Genomic DNA, 15,170 nt, shown 5'->3' with positions numbered 1-15,170 from the left:
AAAGTTTGAAGAAAAAAAAAAAAAAAAAAAAAAAAAAAAAAAAAAAAAAAAAAAAAAAAAAAAAAAAGGTCGTCAGAACAGAAGGCGCTGTGGCCCCGCCCCTTCTTCGCACCTTTTTTTTTCTTCCTAAAAGAGACACATGTTTCCAACCACAACCTCAAACTGTCCTTCAGTACATTATACTGTTCCTCGTGTAAACAACAAGCATCAAAATGAAATTAATATATTCCTGAATCACATTTTGAATGAGCTTTAATAAAGCTTTATTTTATCAATAAAGCTATATTTTATTGAATAAAGCTTTATTTTATCACCTGCATGTGAACATGCCAACTACACCAGACTGCGCACAGCCTATTTTACAGTAAACTAGCCAAAGCAAGGTTCATAGTTTGTGTCTTGTGACTTTACACTACACAGACCAATAATTGTCTCGTTCCCTGTGTTCAGTCCCTCTGACCTTAAATGTGGCTTAAGGTCTCATGATGGAGCACAGCATGTTCACATAGCAAACCCAGCAGGGTGCAGCACTGCACAGTTTTTCTAACGACGCTGCCTGCTCACTCACCTACTTTAGGTGTCAGGCACACGCTGTCCTCTATTTATGTTGTGCACTGTGTAAATGTGGACATTTTGGATAGAACGGAACACTAAAGGTCCTTGAAATCTGTAAAAAGAATAATCTAATGAGCGTTTCTGTAACAACCGACGCACATGACCTTGCTTTGTACAGAATTAATGGCCTGTTGGTTAGTTTAGACCAGGGGTCTTCAACATTTTTCAGGCCAGGGACCCCCAAACTGATGGAGAGTTGGAGCAGGGACCCCCCTACTATTTATATGGCATACAATTGTGTTTTATATTAAACAGGGCCCAGTGCCGTGTATAAACCAAGCTACTCTGTTATTGTACATTCAATACTAAGCTATTCAAATAATACAAAGGTTAATATATTCACATGCGCAAGGTACAGGGTGGCCGTGAATGCGTGCATTGCTGACTGAAAGATAACATCTTCTGCCTCCATTTTTCCGTTTGCTACAATTTTTTGGATTTGTGTTAATGTGCATTTAAAGACATTGCAATTTGTGAGAAAAAAACTGTTTGGAAAAAAAAAAAAGAAATATTAGAACTCACCTAATCAACCAAAGATTTCGCGACCCCCCTGCAGTACTTTTGTGAGTTTGCTAACAAATGATCGAGGAGTAAAAAATATTTATTTTAAAAAGCAGCAGAAATCTCTTAAAAATCGCCATGCTTTGTACTCTTTACACCGCTGACCCTGGTATGGATATACCAAGTTGACATACTTTCAGGTATTTGTCTTAAAGTCAAGATCATGAAAACCTGTTACGAAAAAAAAGTAGGTTAACCAGACCAAAAACTTTATACATCAGCTTATCATAGGACCAACAAGTCATTCAATCCAAACATATAGGGCGTCTCTTTGTGCCCTCACATATGATGACCCCTTAACGGCATCCTGTAAAGTACGACCACTGCAAGCCGAGGGGAGGGAAATCTGACTTGTGTTTCCAAATGGGAGCACGTCTCATTTTCAAGTCTTTCCTTTAAAAGGCCACAAAATCCTTTCGAGGAGGCACCCCATCAGTCACTCGTGTGGATGACCAACATATTACTTGACAACTCTTTTTACAACGTGACTTTCAGCCTCACGGGCGCTGCTTTTGCGCTTCTCACGCAGTTTCTTCAAACATGTTTACAGCCCTTATCGGCATGTAGCAGTGTGCAAACCACGGTGGTCGTATTTGGGAGGAGGACAGCATTGTCAAGACTGGCCAGCAACTTCATTTCTGATCCCAATCCTGTTCTGAATAGCAAATCTAAACTTTTACCATAAAATCAAAGATGCTGAGTTTAATAGGGTTGAAATAAACCTTTCCCTTGTGCAACAGTCAGTTCTGACTCAAAGGAGCTTGATGCCAAATCAAATGCACTGGAAGCAGTTAATGTTGTTCTTTCTGTCTGTAATGTGTTTTTATGTATAACTGAAAATATCTGCTGCCTTTTTGAGTTGTTGCAAATGGAACTGCTTTGATGCAGAAAGAATTTCAGATAAATCTGACCCTAAAGTATCATCATCATCATCACAGTGTTTCTCTGTTGATTCTCTGCTTATGCGAGCAGCTGTTTGAAAGTCTCCTTCGCACAGACTTTGGTGAAGGAATAAGGCAGAGTTTTGTGTGTAACCTCACTGTAACGCACCACTATGCAATGGCATTCAAAGACTCCCACGACAACAGCTTAACATCAGCAGAGATGCCTCTGATTCAGCTCTTGCAGCCTCTTCTGAGGCATCTTTGAATAGAACACAAACATGAATAGTGACTGAATATCAATAGCAGAGTGTAGAGCCAGAGTGTTTTGATTCTGCTGTCTTTTTGGCTGCCGTAAACTTACAATTAACTGAGAAGCTGGTCCAGAGTGTATTGTCTTTTTGTAGAAGCAGTGGCTAACTTTGGCCAGAAGATGGTAATCAGGTATCAGAAGTGTGTATGTTAGATTCAGTAAATGCATTAATCTTAATAAAAACAATATGAAGGGCTAACTTGGCTGGTGGACACTTTGACATGATGCCAAGTGGGCAGCGCTTTTGGAAAATTTGAGTTGGAGCCAACAGTTAACGCAAAGTGATGTCTCAGCATTGCTCGCTGGTCTTATTTATGACTGTCAAGGTGACATCAAAGATATTTGATTCTGGGTATAAGCAAAGCTTTATGGGACACTTAGAAACCTGATCAAAAATGATAAATTCAATCATGTTGTAAAAACAGTAAATACATCAAATCAGAATAATGCAACACAAATGAAAATAAAATGGCTACAGTAAAGTAAGGATAATCTTTCTTATATATTTTCTAAGAAAAGTATAGGCAACAAAGATCTGAGAGATCCATGAAGCACAGATCACACCTCAAACTTCTACTAAAAGGTCAAAAATACTGCAACTACCAAGGCCATGAGGATCAATAAGAATATCAATTCTTAAACCAGGAGCCAGAGTAAGGAGGTTAAAACATGTGGAAAGATGCCTCATTCTGACTCTAAGCCTGGCAGCTGCTCGTCTACATTCTTGGACACAACAAATGTGATGCTGATCAAACGCTCATTTCCTTTTGAGCTTTACATCCATATTTCTTCCGTGGAAAAGCAAAACGTTAAATGGACATGACGTGGCTGCACATGTTATCAGGCGTGGCCGAATTAGAAAACAAGCATAAACCATGCAGGTGTGATTTATTATCAACAGTTTGTCCTTCATCACTCTGAGGCAGTTTTACATATTTTCAATGATACATTTTGTACCACACTGACTTTGTGTTTCATCACGGTTTTTCTTGTTTTTTTATGTTTTTTTGTAGCCGGGATGTGTCGCCTTGAGATCATTTTGTATCACATTTTGGGACATTTTATGTTGTCTTGCGGTTGTTGTGTTTGTTGTCATTTCGTGTCTTTGTGCGTTTATTTTATGTTGGTGATATCGGCATCTCCAATCGGTCATTTGCATTCAATTTAGGTTTTCTCTGGTCAAATTGGTGTTTTTTGTTCACTGTTGCCGTTGAGCCTTTTTCTAGTCGTTTGACATTTGTTCTTCCTGTTTAATCCACAACACTAACTTTCCCACTGAAGAGTTCTGGACTCCTTGATGAACTAAATGATCATTTTGGAGGTTATGACTGTGTCAGAAAGCAGAAGAACTGGAAGTAAAGCAATAGAGGATGAACTAGTTATTAAGATATGGCTATAGAAGCTGAGATGCTGGAGAATTTCCTAATTTTGCCCATGGAAACTTGGAAAAACACTTATTCTACGGCAACAAAATACATCAAAATGAATAAATAACATCATGACTTTTGTCCTAACAGATTTGTCTTCATAGATACAAAGAGAAACAACAAAAAGAAACCGAAGAAAAAAAAACGCATTAAGTGACAATTGGAGGGAAAAAAACTCCTGCTGTGGGTGCATACTGGAAAGCAGATGTTGACTTTTGGATTTTACATGCATAGAGTGAATATGGAACGACAACGTCAAGTGGGAAGAAGAAATTATTTGTCATGGTGCTCCGATAGGAATGGCAATGAGATAAGCACAGATGAGAGGATGCGCTCGAACAGGGACCCAGTGACGCAGCTCCTGTTTCTTCTCACCAGGAGTCTGATCCTTCCCTCTTAACACCCTAAGTTAAAGCAAAATATGATTTTTCTCTAATCTAGGCACAGTCAACATGTTAAGATTAAAAGTCAAGGCTTTGTAGACATTAATTCACACACACACACACACACACACACACACACACACACAGACACACAATTGTGCACGCAGTCACAGGCATTGCCCTCAGTCATTATGCATTCATAAATCAAAAGGTTGTGACGGGAATTAATCTAAAACGATGGTGAGTGTAAGTCACCGGATGCAAATATGACAGCTTTATTAGAAAACTAGATTGCTTGAATTTGTCTGAATTAATGTGACACTTTTTCTGATTAAATAGCACTCCCTTCCCCTGACTTACTCAGTTGAGGCTAAAAGGGGGAGGCGAATAAGGCGACAGCAGAAAAGCAGATCAGCCTGATGTGCTCATATTGTTCGCTCAAAGAGTAATACGTGATGCATCTCTTGGGTTTAGGTTCGACTGTTGTTATGGAAAGAAATGCAAACAGGGTAATGTGAGCAAACGTAACAGACATTTGATCAATATCATATCTCTTAACACTAAACCTGCACATTCACTTCACAATGTCCAAGATGGAGCTAGAATCGACGAGAAATATTGATTCTTGGGCTGGAATGATTAGTCTTTTTGATGGATGTATGACTGAAAATGACTGCAAAGCAGTTTTGATAATCCATTCATTGCTTTGATTGATTTTTGCAGCAAAAAACACATATACAGCCATGATAACAGTTCTGTGAGGCTGCACATAAGCACAGCAGTGCTTTCAGCAAAATGCTGATGTCAGCGAGCTAACATGCTCATAGTGGTAAACCAAACATGCTGATGTTCTTTATGTTTACTGTCCTCTGTCTTTATTAGTGTTAGCATCTTAGCACAAAGCCAAGCTGAGATCATGTCACTAGTTTTGCTGGTGTTTGCTGGTATTCAGTGATATTCTGTAGCCAAAAAAAACAGTAAAACAAATTAGGAAATGACTGGACCACCAAAAAGATTATGTTTGCTTTGATTGGTTGCTTAAATACGTGTGTATAAAATTTAATGACTAAAATAAAATCCTTGAACATACATTTTATTGGATGACCAGCAGGGGGCGACTCCTGTGACTGGAATATGAGACAGTAAATCAAATTGTCACTTGAGTTTATCGCTAATTACATACTATCTTATTTATCATGGTGTCAGTTTTGTGAATTATGCTTTAATTCAAAGTAAAATAAATCAACAAATCAGGTTTGCCAAAGGCTGGGTTTCATTGGGATTGACAAGTGACTATCCTCTGAGCACCCATAAGAGATCCCCAGCCGTGCCATAACTTATGGTTTTAAATGTCAAAGGTTGCTATAATACTGAAAAAGTGCTTCAAAATGGGAGTACACAAGCTAACAAATGGCATCACCAAAACTATTCCATCGTATTCTTCAGAAAGGTGCTAAAGATGCCAAAGGAGAAGCCTAAGAATCAGTGAATACTTCGGGGCTATCGCTAATGTCTTTGCAAAGTTAACATCAACCTGTCAATCTAATGGATTTTAGTATATTTACGTTTGGAACAAACATGCAGACACATTTCGATCAACCAACCAATATTCACGCCCCTGCAGTAAAGACTCAAGCCAGAGAGGCCACTCAGACAGTGGTTCCTCAGATATATGCAGAGCCATATTTGAGCTGTTTTGATAAAAGTGACGGAAATCTGCATAAAAATCAGTCCCACCTTTAATCATGCAACACCTCTCTCCACCAAGTTTCATAAAATTCAGCTAGGGTAATTTATACCAGATGAGAAATGAGAAGACGGCCAGCTTGAGCCATTCCATCGTGGGAATTGCTCACAATTTGGGACATTTGATGATTGAAATGCTTCATCAGTTAATTGAAAGTAGACTCAAGAGACTGAAGTCAGTCAATAGCTTTAATGCAGCAGAGCACTAAAGTGTTTTTGTTTTATCACATTTTCTAACTTACAGAAACCCACTTGGGCCTTGTTTTTGTTGCACAAACTGTTCAGCATGTTGTTCCAAACACAGTGGAATCATTATTTCATCTACTTCCTCACCAGTCGTTTGAGACAAATATTGTTCTGTCTCCTTGCTTGAAGTGCATTTTTCTCTTCTACAATAAACCACCATAAACACAACCTGCAAATGACCAATTTACTCTTTCAAAGGCGTGTGATCAGAACGCAAAGCAAATACATAAAAGTTATTCAGGGCATACTCAATGATTTTCACATAGTTACTTTTATTCAGTATATTCTGAATCATTTTTATGCACCTACTTTCCATTCTGATCACAGGGCGGACATGTGATGTGATATATCTGTTGAAGAGACAGATTTTTGATCTGTTAGGGAAAATAGGAAGTAGGCAGAGGCTCCGCTGATCAGACTGGAGCGAAGTTATTCCACCTTCAAAAGAAGGTGTGGTGGGTGGTTAACCAGCCTGCTGCGGGGAGAGGAGAGCTAAGTGGCAGGTAAGGACAGAATGCAGATGACTGACTGATGCCTCAAAGTACACTGTGAGTTAGAGCAGCAGAGTTTGTATTCAGTGTCATTGGTCTTGCGGAGCCATCGGTGTTACTACAGGGTGTGTTAGGGGGTAAATCCTATATGTAAGAGCTGGGGAATGTTTTGGGAATTGAGCCAGGAGGGATGTTGCATCAGCCGGGGCGGGATGACTTAAGCATGAAAAGAGGGCTGGGTAGATTCCCTTGGAAGGGAGGGGGTTGGAAGTCTGCGTGGAGAAATCTGCTGCAGCACGTCTTAAACCGTGGTTCAGAACATCTTTGGAACAAAAATACCTGTTAATAGGTGCAGCAAGGGAGCAAAAATTAAGCTACCAAAATACAACTGCTTTTTTTAAAATTCTGCTTTGTTTTCTTTCGAAAGCATAGCTGCCGCCTTTGGATCTTACAAATGACTCTCTGGTGAATAAATCCTTCTTTGTGCAAAAATCCAGCATCTAAAGACGTACTGACTATTTTAGACCAGCAGCTGTGTGCACACTGAAACAATATGGAGGCCACAGCAGGAGCCCCATGTTTGTTTTATTCAATTAAAATGAATTGAAAGTCACATTAGACTCTCAGGTCTTCATGTAAATTCGACACGGTGATCAAAATACTTTGAAATATTACAAATTGAAAGATTTATTCGTACTTGGGGAAGTTTTTAAATGAGGTGGGAGCTTCAGCTCATGACTTCTGTGTTAGACTCTGCTGTGCAGCTGCTTTGAGTGCCAGTGCACGAGTGTGTGTGTGTGTGTGTGTGTGTTCATTCCTTCACTGCTGTGTTCACAGTAGGAGCCAAGCCTCTTACAGAAAGACCACAACATCAAGCGGCAGTGAGATTTGCTTTGTGCATGACTGTAAGTCACAGTCTTTGTGCACATGTGCTGTTTTTGTGTGCGTTTGCATGCATGAAGGCGTGTATGTCGGCGCAAGCACATTTATGTTGTGGTGTATCCATGTGCATAATTGTGCCATTTCCTCTGTGTGGGTTGTTGTGTGTGGTAGACATGGGAGTGTGATCCCTTTGATCATGACAGCTGCATGGAGAAACAGATTACCTTTCACTGCTGTGGGGACAGAGAGGCGCACTCAGGTTGACAAACCTCACCAGCAAATTTAATATCATTCTCTTTTCACTGACAAACACTGGCCTACAAGAACTTGTATGCTTCGGGTTTTTAAAGGCTAATCCCTCCCTAACCTGTACCATATAGTTCTTTCACCTAAGTCTAACCAAATAGTTTTTGGCGCTTAAACTAGGAAGTTAGAATTTTCAAGCTCTGTATATGGGACATTTCCACTGGAACAAAACCACAAACCAGATGTGCATTTTTCAGAAAGTCTCAAAATCCGACTCAGAAATAAAAGTTCAAGTTGTGGTTATACAGCTTATTAGTAATTCTATTTGTTTCTCATTAAATCAGACATACCATGTCCCGTCCATCATGTGATTATGAGCTTGATATTTTGTTTTTATATGCTAAATAACACTAACATTTCCACCTGTGACTCCCCACATGTTGTAAGTTGACTGTTACCTCTAGCCTAGCACAATGTTTGACAAAATGTACAATCACCGTCCAATTTATGATTGCGCCATATTATTACACCATTAACTGATTCTTTCGATTTTTCCAAAAACGTGCGAAACAAAGACAAGTTCAAATCTTACGTGAGGATTTAATGACAGCAGCATGGCTGAGCACATTAGGCCTTTTGTTGTCTTCACCGAGAGGTTGTAAAGCAAACCAACAGTTAAGTTGAGTTAAATCCAAAATTTTGGAAGCTTTCTCTGGCGGGTTTTGTTACCTTTGCACAGAACCATGATAAATATTTGCCTGTTTCCAGTTTTTGTGCTGCGCTAACCTTTGCTGCGTAATTGGCACGCTTACAATGAGAGTGGTTTTCGATTTTCTCATTTAGATATCCAACTATTTAATTTACAAAAGCTTGCAGTTTCTGCGACCTAAAGGTTTTGGTAGAACTAGTAAGCAGCTCGACTTCCTGAAACTGGTCAGGTGCTCATAAACAGTTTATATTGTAAATTACTGAACATTACTCAGTTTACAGTATTGAACTGCAAAGCTGTACAAAGCCGTGAAGCCATCATAATACGGTAAATGTTCACATATGAATACATTTATGATATAAATATGGGGTTATTTACTATAGTTTTGTACCTCATTTGTTTTAATCTGTAATGTTGTCTGTTTGTATTTACAAGGAATATGCAATCATATTTAGATTTACATAGTTGTAATATCACGTTACAAAAAACAAACGTTTAGTTTTATATAAGTGATCACTTATATAAAGTACCAGTAAAAAAGTTTGGACACCCTTTTCCATACATTTGGAAAGAGTGGATGTGTCCAAACTTTTTACCGGTTTTATTCTCAAATGTGAAAGTCCTTTAGTTTAGTCTGTTGGCTTTGAGAAGAGCAATGTTAGAATAACCGAAAGTGTGATAGACTTTGAAAGTGAAGTAACTCAAATCTTAAAGCTGCAGTCTGCAAGATTTGTTGTTGTCATATGTAAAGTCCTACTTTTTGGCATTTTAAGAGTTTACATGATCTATCAGAACGCTTGAAGTTGAAAACGGTGACCTCCGTAGTCGCAAAATGCAAGAAATGCTTATTTTTTAACCGAAAAATAAAAAGTTATTCAACTTCCTGTCCCGCCCCTTCAAAACACATGAGAACTCGTGCACGTAGACGTGCACGCCAGATGCGCCTACACGACTCCTCATTCATCAACTCACCTGTCATTTGCGATCATGGAAGACACAGTAAGTAGACTAGCCCGAAATGAAGTTCAATAGTCCAGATAAATAAGCGTGGGGACGAGCCTACCTTGTATCGCGCGTGCACAATCGGTGATTGACAGGCAGCAGAGCCCAGCTCGTAAACCTGATTGGTTACCTTTTACCGGTCCGGTCTGCAATTTTGTAAACAAACCTGCTGGCTTTGGAGGGGCCTAGCGGGACATATAGGGGACCTAGAGAACTCTTTTTTTTTTGTATTGGGGTATTTAATGTACTACTTTCAGAATCCCCGGACAGTTCCAGGCATTATGCTTGAAAAAGAGTTGCAGACTGCAGCTTTAAAGCTGCAGTCTGCAGGATTTGTTGTTGTCATACGTAAAGTCCTAATTTTTGGCATTTTAAGAGTTTACATGATCTATCAGAACACTTGAAGTTGAAAACGGTGACCTCCGTAGTCGCAAAATGCAAGAAATGCTTATTTTTTAACCGAAAAATAAAAAGTTATTCAACTTCCTGTCCCGCCCCATCAAAACACATGAGAACTCGTGCACGCCTACGTGCACGCCAGATGCGCGTACACGACTCCTCATTCATCAACTCACCTGTCATTTGCGATCATGGAAGACACAGTAAGTAGACTAGCCCGTAATGAAGTTCAATAGTCTAGATAAATAAGCGTGCACAATCAGTGATTGACAGGCAGCAGAGCCCAGCTCGTAACCTGATTGGTTACCTTTTACCGGTTCAGTCTGCAATTTTGTAAACAAACCTGCTGGCTTTGGAGGGACCTAGCGGGACATTTAGGGGACCCAGAGAACTCATTTTTTTTTTTGTATTGGGATATTTAAAGGGACACTATGTAATAAATTAAGTCATTTAATAGCTCAAATCAACATATTCATTCATAAGTTAGTCCTCATTGGTGTAAAATGATCTCTGTCAAAAATCTCACTTATCCTCCTGAGTGAAGAATAACTAGTCTGTATCTACATAGAGCAGGTAAGCTCTATGGAGGCTGCCATGTCCTTCCGGTCTATGAAAAATGACGAAGTGCCGAGAGGGACATAAAGCACTTCGAATCGCGATTTCCCCACCAGGCCTACAAGCAGAAATGACGTCATTGTGACGTCATTTCCGCCAAATGGCTTATTACAGCCGCTAATGCTAAATAGATTTTATTCCTTGGCACATATGTCTTTGTGTTCATTAGCTTTCTTTTTGTAAGTGCATCATCTTCTTCTTTTTATTATTATTCCTATGCTCCCCCTGGATATCTTCTTTTTGGCGTTATGCTCACATTTGTAAACTGTTATTTTGTTGATTTACTAATAAAGTTTAAAAGAAAAAAAATGCTAAATAGATTTTATCTCGTAAATGATCCCACTAATAATGCATTGATTGTTACCAAACTTCTGCCGTAGTACACATAGGCTCTTAACTCACAAAACGAGGCATTAGAAAGTTTGTAAGTTTACCGGGAGTTTATTTACCGCTGCTAATGCTCTTATTGCTAATGCAGGCTAATGCTAACGCTGCGTCGACGTCACTTCCGGTAACTCCCGGAATATGACTAATTGCATTGCTTGCACACCAAAGGAGATGTTATGTTATCTGACATGTTATCTGTCATCTGTATTCATAGTGTTGTTGTATGTGTGTTATATAATCCTTTGTACTGTGTGTCTTGATTTCTTTTTGTTTGTATGGACCTTGAGTCTGAAGCTATAGCTTCTTGAATCTTGACACATTCCGCTTGCCGTAGTTCAAGAAGTTGCAGCGCACATTTGAAAACGTGAGGCGCTAGAGAGCAAATTCATTCAACTTTGCAAAATAAAATTGCACCACTAGATGGGGGAAGAAATTACATAGTGTCCCTTTAATGTACTACTTTCAGAATCCCCGGACAGTTCCAGGCATTATGCTTGAAAAAGAGTTGCAGACTGCAGCTTTAATCCACTTGTGTCGTGGAAACCTTCAGTTCGTATTTCGGTAACGATCTACTCGTGCTCAACTGTGATTGGCGCTGAGCACACGGGCCTGAGAAGGGAGGTCTGCAGTTGGACCCTACTGATTTAACAGTTTGTAAAAAAGGTCTTTCTTTTTACGGTATTTACAAAAACAACTACTCAGGAAATCATTGATTTACACGTGCGTTTACGTGCGTTTACGTGCGTTTACAACCGAAGCACTGATTTTAGGAACCCTAATAACTCCATAAGGGCTATTAATTTGTTTTCCAAAGCCCTTAAAATCCTACAGAGACAGTAATAACAGTAGCAGCAGCATGCCACTACAACGCCGGGCAGTGTGTTCAGGCTCATAATCTGATCAGATGTTGACTTTTGTGCCTATCGCTTGATTTCTGTGTACAATTTTGAGCTGATAATGAACAGATTATGAAGATGTAAACAGCTTACTGCGATAATGAAGTCAGTGCGGCTGACAAACCCGAGTGCTGTAAACACCTTCTATAAACACATTTTCAACTACTGGCAATACGAGGCACACCATGGGGTAAGTGTGATCAAAGCTGTGTGGCACTGCTGATCCAAAAGATCTGCTGTGGATGTACACGTCCGTGACAGAAGTCACTGGAAGTGAGAAGACATCTGCCTCAAATCAAAGCTAGCTTTTGTGCTTACAGAATATGTGCTGTGAGTCTGTGAAAAAATGTGTTATTTTATGGGCAAGCTGATGAAGAATCTTGAATAATACATCATAGAGCGAGTCAAGTTCTGAATCTTCCCAACTATGTTGCTGGTTCCTAGTCACTGATCGACGTCAAATGCACAGATATTTCTTTAAACATTAAAGTGAAAGTGATGCTGAATACACTATCAGCAGTTGGCAGCTTCTGCCGCATTTCAGACTGCTGGATGAGCGGTTTGAACCTGGAAAGCTGGCAAACCCTCAACAATTGCAGATGTATGAGCTTGTCATCGGGGGAAGAAGCTAAGATAAAAAAAAAATTGGCAACCCAAAAGATGTAAAGGATGAAACACGACCCACTCATTGTTTTTGGGATCATTAGCTTTTCAACTTCTTCCTTTACTCCCTTCCCAAGCACGATTTGTCATACAGAGGACTCCCTACTGAGTTGTGTCACAAGGTGGCTTTTGCTGATATAGTATAATGGTTTTTTTTGGTTAGCTTCCCCCTTCATTTCTGTGTATCATGCAGCTTATTTAAAAAAGGCCTAAAAGTAAAAAGGCATGCAAAGTAGAACAGCCCAAAAGTCCACAACAAAGGGTTTTAATCTGTGCCACAGAAGACCGTGCTCCTAAACTCTCTGAAATGCTTTTTTCTTTAGTTAACAAGATCAAGGGGGAAGATATTTTTGAAATGCCACTCTTCAGAGAATGTGATGTTGCCTCAAACTCTACCACTTTTCAACCTTCAGATGACCAATGAGAGTGGACTGGACCTTTTGGGAGGGGGGCATTAAAGCGACGGGAGCGAAAACAGAACATTTCAGGCAGAATGACGTGAGAATAATTGTTTTTTATTATTATTTTTACATTAAAGCATGTACACACTGATCCCATTTTGACTCCCTGTAAATAATCCTAATATATGCTCTAGATATTTTCAATATTCTGTTGGATTCATTGGGAAAATATTCCGTTTGGAAGTAAAGTGGATCTTTTTCAAACGCTGCAATGTTACCGATCAGCTTAGATGAAGATCACATTCTACTTTATCAACAATGTGATGATGTGCACTTGAACATAGTGAGGAAGTGAGTGCTGTATGCGACTGCGTAACTCTGAAACTCAGTGACACGTAACCACTTAACCTGTCTGTTGGCTGGGAAAGCATATTGATTTTCTTTGAATATGTATCGAAGGGGAAAGTGAACTTCATATTTTTGGAGCTGAACGTTGCTGATGGGATCCCTGCATCATTATCACACTATCTAACATCAATAGGTTTCTTTGAAAGCATGAGACAATACCTGGTGCAGATATGTGTGTGTCATATACACCCTGGTGTGTGTGTGTATATGAACCCCACCCCATGTGCTTCAGTTCTGTGTAATGCACCCAGCCTGAGGGCTGATGTTGCCAGGTTGTGTAAATAAATTAAAGCAACAAATTATGTTTAAAAGCTTCTCCCTCAGGCCAGGGAAAACTAAGATCCATTATTCATGACTTTTACTGCCGGGAATCAAAAAGCAGGTGTGTGTTTCAGTATTTTTTTTTTATTTTTTGTCAATTATTCAAAGATTAACGGCCCTTACCTCATCACATTATCTCGCTGATGAAATTGAGCGCCGTTTACATTCTATGAAACCACAACAGTGGCTGCTGAGCCGTCTTTTTAATTCGCCTAAAATTGAGAGATTCTGGTCACAATCTAGTGCAAGAGATCTTTGAGAGCTGATACTTAAGTCTACGAGGATAGAACGGAGAACATTTTTATACCTGCATTTTTCAAAGAAAAAGGGTGAAAAAGACGAAAGCATTGTAAAGCAGTATTACACTTGTGGCAATGTTATCTTTAAAATGATATTTGAAGATCTTTTTTAGAAGTTAATGGTTTGTTTAAAACTTGAGAAACATAGTTATGATGAGTAGCTCTAGACCAACATAGATTCTGCTCTCTTCAGTTTAAATTAAAGTATAATCTATAATCTAATCTATAATCTCTCTTATTGTACCTAACAGAGTTAACTCTAATTATATGTCTGTGTACATACAGATAATTGATATAATTTGCATGGCTGAACTAAGCATGGAACTGCTGTGAATTGGCTTGTCACATAGACTGAAAAAAAGCGGCTAACTTGGTTTTGCCTGAAGAGCGAAAATAAGCCTCTTAAACTCCCTAATTACCGTAATTTTTCAAGGTTGGCCAAGAAATGATCACATAACATTTGTTAATCCATGAGACATCATTTTTGGTTATTGTGCAGGTGAAAAGAATTTGATATGACATGCTTCAGTGAGCTTTAAAGGTGATTGATTTTCTTTATTTGTCGAATTCACAACAAGAAAACTAACAAGCCAGTTACTGTAATCATCAAATTCTTCGTAAATTTTGAAAAAGTATCATCATAACATAAAAACGATCACCCCTTTACCTGTTCATGAAATACAAAGTTAATTAAAAGAAACATTTCTGTGCCGGAGTATTGTGCGAATGCTGCTCAGCTCAGATGAGTGGCTGTAAGAGTGTTTGAGAGCATCGAGTGTTTGCTGTCGCACATCAAAATATTTTTTTCATTAACATTCACACAGAGAAAAACGCACTCAAGGGTTAAGTGGCTTTATCCTCTGTTTTCTCTGTTCTGACGATGTCACGTTTTCTGATTTGTATGTTAAAAGAAACTCACTACTTCAACTTTTTTTTTCCATCATTCAATTTTACCTTTTTTTTTTTAGCAGGCCGTGATTATGTTAAAAACCAGCTGTGTGTGTGTGTGTCGGCGGGTCATCTTGTATGATTTCTATAAACATCTCCCGCTAAAAAGATTGGTTTGAGTATATAATAAAACCATATAACTTAATTTAATCTACTGAACAAACTCCCTGCTCCGTCAAAACTGTCCTTCACCCCCAAATGTGTCCGTGTGGCGTTGGTTTATGCAGGCAGATAAGGCCAATAATTACATTAAAAGAACAAGCAACCTCTAGTGGCTGTGAGAGTGATTGCACGTGAGGGGTAATAATGGCATGACTAATCCTAATCAGCT

Source organism: Odontesthes bonariensis, chromosome 24 (genome assembly GCF_027942865.1).
Source record: "Odontesthes bonariensis isolate fOdoBon6 chromosome 24, fOdoBon6.hap1, whole genome shotgun sequence".
NCBI lineage: Eukaryota > Metazoa > Chordata > Actinopteri > Atheriniformes > Atherinopsidae > Odontesthes > Odontesthes bonariensis.
Note: the sequence above shows the minus strand (reverse complement) of the source record.